At 43.6% G+C, this 7098-nt stretch overlaps 1 long non-coding RNA gene across 1 annotated transcript in view; it reads right to left on the reverse strand.

Annotated features, from left to right (window-relative positions):
* The window catches only part of LOC116685689 (uncharacterized), a 17792-nt gene extending 11113 nt beyond the window's left edge, over window positions 1-6679 (reverse strand). Inside the window, exon 1 of the long non-coding RNA XR_004331013.1 lies at window positions 6603-6679. This is a non-coding gene — a long non-coding RNA (uncharacterized LOC116685689). The remainder of the gene's footprint in view (window positions 1-6602) is intronic.
* Window positions 6680-7098: the final 419 nt, after the last annotated feature.

Here is a 7098-nt window from a genome sequence, read left to right on the forward strand (position 1 = left end):
CGGCGTTTCACGCTCCCGGTCGTAGATCCGGAGCTGCAGCTTCGCTCACCTGGAGTCCTGGACGATCTGTACGACGATCTATTCGACGCAGGACATGTTTCAGTCCCGCCGCAGCGGTCGGATCCCGTCGTTTGTCTCGACGGCGCCGATTGCGGATTACGGTTTGCGGTCGTCATGCCTCGGCTTCGCCCGGATCTACTCTACTCCGCCGACCGGTCCCCTGCTTCCCTCGGCTTCGGCTTCTGCTTCCAGCGGCTCTCGGTCTCCTTCCCCTCATTCCGTCGGGTCGGGATGTCGGAACCGCGGGGATCGGCGTTTACCCTCTCCTCGTCATCGGCCTTCCTCCCGGGGGGCGCATCGTGGCGGCTCTTCCTGGTCTCCGTTGCCACCCCGGGGGCAGCAGCCCCCGGGCCTCCGGCCCCTCCGGGTTCGTAGCAGGCGTCGGCTTCGGCCGGCATTGTCGCGCATGACGTCACGGTCCTCGTCGGCCGCGGAACGCGTCTCCGGCTCCCCCTGGCGGTGGTCAGGTCGTATTTCCCCATGTGCCTGCTCCCTCTGTCTGTCATGTCTCGGGCGTTCTCTGCCTTTCATCCCTGTGTTCGCAGGCTTCACGAGACCCTGCGCACATGCATCCCTTCATCCCTTCATCCCTTCCTCTACCCTTCCTTCTGCTGTCCTGGCCGATCGGCTTCTGCTCCTCCCTTTCTCTGCTGGCCGCACTGCAGTGCCACATCCAGCCGCTCAGGGGGACCTTCCTACTATCGTGCTTGACGATTCTTAGCCTTCTTCTTTGCTTCTGGTCTTTCCTCCCCCCCCCCCCCCCGTCCCCGCACCCCCTCCCCCCCCCCTCCCTTCCCCAACTCCCAAATGCATTTTGCTCCTTGTGTTGACCACTTTTTCTCCTGCCAGGGCTGCTCCGGTCGCTCGGCCGGCTTCGTCGGTGCGTTAGCCTTCACCGGTCTCCCCTGCTCTGCTCCGGCTTGTTCTCTGGCACTAGGTTTGAGTATTGTTGTTGCCGATTTCCCCTCTAGCCCTTTGAGGTTTCCTTGCGTAACGTTAGAGGCTTTATACGTATGATGTATTGTTGTTGTTGTTATGTATTCCGTGATTGGGCACGGGTCCGGGTCTCCTTCGTCGTTCCGTGACCTATGGGCTTACCCCATTGTTGGCTTCCTTTCTTTTGGGGGCACGAATGGTCTCGAGTCTTACTCATTTAACACCTACTAGCCAGCCATCAAATACATCGGCTCCAGGCCGCCAAGGCACCTTCACAACACCCACTTTTCACTATTCCAAAATGGCCACTTGACTTTTGTTTCAGAAACAGCATTCTCTGCATTTCAGCCATATCACCCAAACATTTCCACATCGTCGCAGCATCCACAGTCGCTAGATCAGGCATCTGCCATCAAACCATTCAGTTCCCAGGCCGCAGGTCATTCCAAGCACACCGGTCTTACATTCACAAACGATGTCAACGATTTCAGTCAAGCCCACGCACAATCAGTTTTACACAATCTGACACTTTTGGGGGTCTGTAAACTATTCGGGCGAAAACTGCTTCTGAGACAGAACCCCCATCCTGAGTCCTTCCCACCGGACATCACCCATCCTCCCCGACACCATCAGCACGACATCCACATCAATTTCGCACATTCATAATGTTCATTTGCACATTCAATTGTCATTAAATCTTTAACTAACAGTGGTTGTGCGTGGTCCATGCTAGTGAAATGGAGTTAATTTGTTAACTAGGTTCGGGAGCGGGCCACGCCTAAACCACACCTCTAATCACCAGACAAACCTACATATACCGTGCTGCTTAGCCAGATTGCGTCTCTGTCGCTTGACCCACCCTCCCTTACCCTCTCCTTTCATCCATCTTCCATTCCTGTTGCACTTCCTCTCTTGTCTCTTCTAGTACCGTCTGGGGGGTCTGTGTAAACTATTCGGGCGAAAACTGCTTCTGAACAGAACCCCCCCATCCTGAGTCTCTTCCACCTGGACATCACACATCCTCCCAGACCACCCATCAGACACATCCACATCAATTTCGCACATTCATAATGTTCTTTTGCACATTCATAATGTTCATTAAATCTTTAACTAACACATGGTTGTGGCGTGGTCCATGCTAGTGAATAGACTGTAGTAAAAATTCAAATGACTTATTGCATCAGATTATACATACTTCCTTACTTAATTACTCTATATCCCTGAAATTATCACCATATGGTTGGCATCCTTCGGTCTCTGCTCTGGTGTTGGCCTGGTTTTTTTGAAGGATGTCTGTTTTTTTTGTTATCACTGTGTGATATGAAGGGCAACAACATGCTGTAATCTGCTGCTGGTTCAGAGAAGCAGCAGGATTCAAAGCGTGGGACCTCATCATCATGTGAAATGGAGGCGGCATGGGTGCTTGTTAAGTCAGTGAGAAGATGCAGATGCAGATTTGTTTAAGTCAGTGCAAACTAAGATGAAGCCGCATCTACCTGTGTTGCAAATATTGAAGTTTCAATGAGAAAAAGTCAAGAAAGTTGATCAGGTTTTGATAGTTTGAATCAGGAAAACTTGTTAGTACTTTGGCTTTACATGGTCACATGATTTTTGCATTCTTTTGGTACTCTTTTTCCTCAGTTGCACCCAAGCTATTCTGATGTACTCTAGGTAAGCGCATAGCTGCATTCTTGCAATGTAAACATAGAAAAGCCACAACTGTATATCAGCTTGAGCAGTGGGCTCACATCACCATCTCATCATCTCTGTCCCCAATGTTTAGCATTGAAACGTCCCAAAGCTGTTGGCCAAAACATTTGCGTATTTGGCCCGGTCAGCTTGCCTTGCTGCACAGAAGATGATCTGAAATCCCCATGCATGATGATTTGTTGATGTTAGTCTAAGCATTAAGTAAGACATTGAGGCAGTTAAACTCACAGAGCTTGAAAAAAATTAATGGATTTGCTCGGAAATAACTACCACCCCCTCTGCATTTCCAACTGGTTTTATGTCCTTCATTAACGTCAAGTATGAAAAAGAAATCCCAAACGGAAACTGCATTTGAAGAATCAAATCTTTCTACACCCCTAACAACCACACCAGCGACACTTCAAGTGCAATTCTTGTTGAAGTCAGCCATAATTCTGTTATTGCTGCGATGAAGTATTTTGGCGGATCGCTTCTTTAAGAAAACAACTTGGAGTTATATGTTTTTAAAGGAAAAAGAATGAGAACGTTTCTGAATGCCCTCCAGGAAAGTCGCTTTGATTAAGCTACTGAGAAAATGCCCCCCCCCCCTTTCTATGTGGTTACTGTCTATGTAGAGCAGAATAAATAAGCATCTCAACACTCATCTGTGTGCTTTCATCAGCAGAGGTCAAAGTTGAAGCCACAAACTTCTCTTTGCAACCCTGAGAGGCGAGGCCACAGTTTCCTGCAAAGAAAATGTAATTCCTAAAATTCCTAAAATGGAATAAAAGGATGTTTGGCTTTGGAATATGGTGTTGAGTGATCTTGACATGTGCTTCCTATAGAAGGAAGCAAATCAAACACTATATAATTCCAAAGTCAAACAACAGGTCTTGCCGTTTGTGTACAGGGGAGAGAGAGGGAGAGAGAGAATCAACCAGAAAACTTTATGAGTCCTTAGACTTTAGTATAAAACTGAATACTCAACACAGTCTGACTCCCAGCGCATCAAAGATCGACGTTTGGTCAGGTGCCAATTCCCATGTAATTGCAGCTGTGGCGATATTTGTTGCTTTGGTACTCCTTTGGTGTCAATGCACTTGTTTGGACTCTTGGCGTCACTTTTGGATGATTTCAGTAGGGACAGATTTGTAGTAATGTTTCAACGTAGAGGGTAAAACCACTTTGTTAGGGGTAGGGAAAGATTGTGGGTGGGTTTAAACACGTTTATAATTTAAGTAACAGTGACACACGGGACAAAAAGGGGAATCTAACCCCGGTCTCATGGGTGAAAGTCCTGTTGACTGTGATGTTTGACCCATCCACCACCCCAACCTGCCTACTTAAACCGATTTTCTTTTATACTACTTACTACTGCTTTTCATACTATTTATGTGGTTTGCTGACTGCATGATGTGACATTTAATTTTGCCCAAGGGAAGCACTAATTTAAATTGATTGTGATGTGACAGTTTATTCACAATTCTAAACAAGCTTACAAGAATATTATACGTATTAATAAGTATTATTATTTTCATATCAGAGGGGAATTTGGCCTGTAAGGGTATAATGCAGTTTCAGAGGATTTTCTGTCCTGCCAAGAAACTCTAAGTAGTCAGAAACAGAAAATAACATATGACTTTGGCATAAGCATGTTCAAATTTTAAGATATTAAATATCAGCTAAAAAACAACTTTAACAGCAACTTTAATTCAGTAATAAGGGTGTCAGTCTCTGCCGTCAGAAACCAATATCTATTGAAACTTTACAGATGCAGAATAAATGTGTTTCTGAAAGGATTACAATGGCTGCTGCTGGACTGTCTGTGTCTTGTGCTGTCCATACAGTGGGCGTAGACCATAATTAGTAATGTATCAACTTGTATGTGAATGAGTGTCTGGACTGTTTCGGGACCGCGTTTGGGTTTCAAGTGAAATTGCAATGACAGGTTGACTGAGGGGGAAACCAGCATGACTCATTTTCACCGCTCTATCAACCTCACTGCTCTGCATCACACAGCAATTTTTCTCTTTACCTCTGATCTCACGGGCCGATATGCACGCACACACCACCAAGCATGTTTTTATTGGCTTATTAGGTGATTACAAAGGTGATAGCTCCATTACATTGTTGACAATGAGTAGTTTATAGTGGCTATAATACAAATTTTTAATATCAAATAATAATAATAATAATAATCATAAGAACACATTGTATTTGTAGAGCGCTCTTCAATGAAGAAAAACAATCCCAAAGTGCCACAGGAGAATAAAAACAGGTTAAAAACAGAAGCAAAGTAAAGAAATAAAGATAAACAATAACTGCCCTTCTTGAAATAGTCAGTGGTTTGTAGAGCCCTCAGGTGGTCTGGGAGGGAATTCCATAGGCGAGAAACGACTGAGCAGAAAGCCTGATCCCCTATGGTGCAGAGCTTGGTACTGGGGGAGTTGAAGATGTGCTTTGTTTACGGAGCGGGGGTTTCGTGGGGAGGTTTGTGGTGTGAGTAGTTCTTTAAGGTAGGGAGGGGCATTGCCATGGATGCATTGATGGGTGAGTAGGGACATTTTGAACGCAATCCTGTATGAGATAGGAAGCCAGTGGAGTGAGTGAAGGACGGATATGGCCGTAATTTTGTATCTTCATCAGGATCCTAGCTGCGCTGTTTTGGGTGTGTGGTAATTTTTTAAGGCTCTTGCTAGGAGTCCCAATGAGCAGAGCATTGCCGCATTACAGCCTTCATTTCAATGTGAAAAGGAGTCACTAGTGATGAACCTACAGAGAATTATTACCTGAATCTACAGCTCCCCTCAGCTTTACTAGGCCTTTGTTCAGCAGTGCCATCCAGAATTTTACTGTTTGGTTCAATCTCACCACATTGCACCATTATCACTCGCAGCAGGCAGCTGTTTTCAGCAAAGAAAATGCTAATGTTGTTCCTTTTTTCAGCAGATATTTTGACTTGCCATAGCGGGAAAAGCACAGTTGTGACTAATAACCTTAACGATAACCCTGTTGCTTTTAGGTGTGCTAGCCTAGCACACATGGTGAACCTGGCTCTGGAAAACGTAATTTGGTCATTGGTATTAGGAGTGTAGAGCAAGCTACTTGAAAAAAATCTACTGCTTAATAATAATTACTCATTGAGAAAGTTATAATAGTCAATATTATATATCTAGAAATGTCAAGGGGTAGCCTACAATTTGGAGATACTTACTAAACATCAACAGCATATAATGTTATCCTAATTTCGGATAGGCATTCCTGTAGTTTGTTCAGTTGGTTCAGTTGGGTGGGGTCGTTTGCATGAATAAGAACATAGAGTTGAGTATCATCCACATAACAATGTAAGGTTAACTTGAATTCATTCATAATATTGCCAAGGGGAAGTAGATAAATACAAAATAAAATAGGGCCAAGTACTAACCCTTGCGGCACACTTGACGTGCTATTGTTTTAGTCCACACATTGGGTTATGAGTTGGTCGGCAACAGCTCTTTGGAGTATTTTTGACAGTAATGGCTGATTAGATATTGGTTTGTAGTTCCCCAAGAATTGTGAATCCAAATTTGGCTTTTTTTAGTTGTGGTTTAATAATTGCTTTTTTAAAGGCAGATGGAACTGAACCCAGTGCTAGTGACCTATTTACAATGAGAAGACAGATACTAAGAAAAACAGGAAGTATTTCTTTAAATAGACTGATTGGAATTGGGTCTAATGAAAGTGTGGTGGATTTATAAGCGGAAACTATGCTCGTAATTGATTATGGGGAGATAATGTAAATTACGTGTGAGATTGCCGATTTTTAAAAAGAAACATTGTGTTATTACTATTGGACTTTGACTTAATTTCTAAATTTAAATGTCCCTCTAGTTAACTGGAGAACATTCAACTTGTAGGCTGTAGGAGGGCCCTGCCACCTTAGTACAGGCATTATGCAACATGACCTCACACAAATTGCAACAGAAACTCCTTCAACTGATATGTTCTCATAAAATAACTTTTTTTGTATAATTAAACATAAAAAAACAAACTTGTAATACAATAAAATATTGTAAAGAATCAACTGGAATTGGGTCTAATGAAAGTGTGGTGGATTTATAAGCGGAAACTATGCTCGTAATTGATTATGGGGAGATAATGGTAAATTACGTGTGAGATTGCCGATTTTTAAAAAGAAACATTGTGTTATTACTATTGGACTTTGACTTAATTTCTAAATTTAAATGTCCCTCTAGTTAACTGGAGAACATTCAACTTGTAGGCTATAGGAGGGCCCTGCCACCTTAATACAGGCATTATGCAACATGACCTCACACAAATTGCAACAGAAACTCCTTCAACTGATATGTTCTCATAAAATAACTTTTTTTTGTATAATTAAACATAAAAAACAAACTTGTAATACAATAAAAT

Source organism: Etheostoma spectabile, unplaced genomic scaffold, assembly GCF_008692095.1.
Source record: "Etheostoma spectabile isolate EspeVRDwgs_2016 unplaced genomic scaffold, UIUC_Espe_1.0 scaffold119, whole genome shotgun sequence".
Lineage (NCBI taxonomy): Eukaryota > Metazoa > Chordata > Actinopteri > Perciformes > Percidae > Etheostoma > Etheostoma spectabile.